We start from the raw sequence: 2550 nt of genomic DNA on the forward strand, positions 1-2550 counted from the left end.
TCTTAGATTGAGGCCTGGTCTACAGAGTGAGTTCAAGGATAGCCAGAGTTACACAGAGAAAAAAACAAAAACAAACAAACAAACAAACAAAAAACCTGAACACTTCCAGCACTACCATATGCCAGGACATTGTGACTCTATGGAATTTTCTGTACTGGTTTTTAGAAAAGCAAAACAAACAAACAAACAACAAAAAAACAAAAGTGGCTTTATTTATCTTACATGGTCTACAATCCCTGCCACTTGTTTTGTGTTTAGGACCAAATAAAAAAGAAGAAAGACAAGCTTCAATGGGAATTTGTTTAAAATCTTGGGATCTAAGACTCTATCACAGAGGAAGTGTGACATAGGCTGATGTGGCTTGATATCACTGTTATATCTGTCTTGCCTGCTGCTATAACTACTTCAGCTGGGAGGTACCCAGAGGAGGTAAAAGAAAAGTCTAGGAGCACCTCCATTTTAGATTCGGAGATTGTTTCTCTCATTCCAGAGATAGAAAGAAAAGCTTTCCCAGCAATCCCCTCAATTCACCCCAAGCATGTGTGTGGTTTTGGTTACATTATTGTCATATAGTGTGATGCTGAAGAAAAACAGTGATAAATTCACCATGAATTCAGTGGTACTTTTAATTCTGGACTTCTTCTCCTTGCTACAGTTTATAGTTCAGAGCTTTCAAGTAAGTGCTCTATGCATTCTTTTCTAGTTTTACAGCTATATTTAATGGGAGACACAGTGGAATTGCTTACTCAATTTCACCCAGTGCTTAGAACTACTCAGACATTTTATAGTCTTTGGCTCTTTGTTTAGGACTTGCTTTTTATGAGTCAGACTAGAAAGCTGTGAGATCATGGATTTTGTCTCTTTTTCAATTACAAATTCAATTTGGCATATGTCAGACAATGCAACTTTTGACGAATGACTGACTTACTATGACTAATTAGTATTGAATCATTAGTTTTCTAAAAATCTAAAGCTATTGGTTTATTTGAAGTGGGTAGTTAGTAAATTTTCAGTTTTCCTAAAAGAAACACATATATTTAATTCATATTTATAACTATAAGCACACATGAAAATATATTATATTTCTTATGAAAATATGTATCTACAATAAATCCTTTACCTGCCCCAACTCCCATTGAAAACCAAAATATTGACTATAAAATAGTCTGTATTCCAGAATATTTTAACAATTTCAGCTAAGTGGTAATAATTCCCATAGACCTTACAAGAGTTATTCAAAGACTTAAATTCATCTGTCCTTCAGCAACAGATTTCTTTCCTCATGTATAGGGGCATGTTTCTATCACCCCAAATTTAGACATAGATATTTGTAGGAATTAACCAGTTCTTTAGGTTAAATAGTCATCATAGTTTGTTGGTAGCTATAATTTGGTTCTATAACATGTTACCCCTCCATGACAGCAATTTTGCAAGATGATTTTGATTACTTCTGTTGTGAGGTGCATCAAGAAAGGAGGAGGACAATTTAAATGTGTGTGGGTATAATATAGCTGATATTAGCAAAAGATCCTGATAGATTAACAGGCTATTCCAAAGCCAACAATTCATGAATATGCCTATGATACTAATTCCTAAAGGCCAGTGTTTCCTCTACATTTTGTGCCTCTTCTATTTCTTCTCATCAGCACTGCAGGAACAGAAAAACCAGGAATGAATAAGCAGAATATACTTTGCCCTCAAAATGTAAAATACAAAATAGTTCAGAGTATTAGTTCTTTCTTCTTTTTTCATTCAAAATTATAAATTTTGCAGCATCTTACACAAAGCAAGGATGATATAAAATAAATGGAAAAATCAGGTCTGAGGGGAGGGGTAGAACAGGACAGGGTCCCTGTTAATTACAATTTTAGTCTAATTCGTGGTACTATGCTCTTATATTTTCTGTCTTGGGAACTTATACAGTTGGATAATCATAGCAACATGGCCTTGGAAGGTTACTAAGAGATGACTAGTACTTCTTTCATAAGATACATTTTCAGCTGTTGAATTTAAGCACTACTGTTTCCATAATTTATTCTCAAGAATGTAGAAAATATATTAGGTTAAATCTTAATGATGATGCTCCTGACACCAGCCTCTCCTCTGAAAACCCTTACCTATGAATACTGATAAGTTCACGGTGTTTATAAGGCTACTATTTTTCCAGGAAAACCATGAAGTTTCATCAGATAACTGAAAGAGATGCTTACAAGGACTTTCATGAAAGATGCAGGCAAAGGGAATTGATTGAAAATTAAGATACAGAAGTCATAAAGGTCTTATATCACCTTACATGAATAAAAGAAGCCATATATTTCAGGATATAAATGTTTGACCCAAAAATCAGAGTATCTTAAGAACTACTTTGATTTATTTTTTGAGATGGGATTTTCTATGTTGTTCAATCTTAAATCAAATTCATGAGACTAGTATACACCATCATGTGATATATATTTTGTTACTATTTTTTAGACATAGTCTCATTAAGTAGCATTGGCTGGCCAAAAATGGAGTCTGTAGACTAGACTGGGCCCAACATCACTGAGATAC

This window comes from Arvicanthis niloticus, chromosome X (genome assembly GCF_011762505.2).
Source record: "Arvicanthis niloticus isolate mArvNil1 chromosome X, mArvNil1.pat.X, whole genome shotgun sequence".
Lineage (NCBI taxonomy): Eukaryota > Metazoa > Chordata > Mammalia > Rodentia > Muridae > Arvicanthis > Arvicanthis niloticus.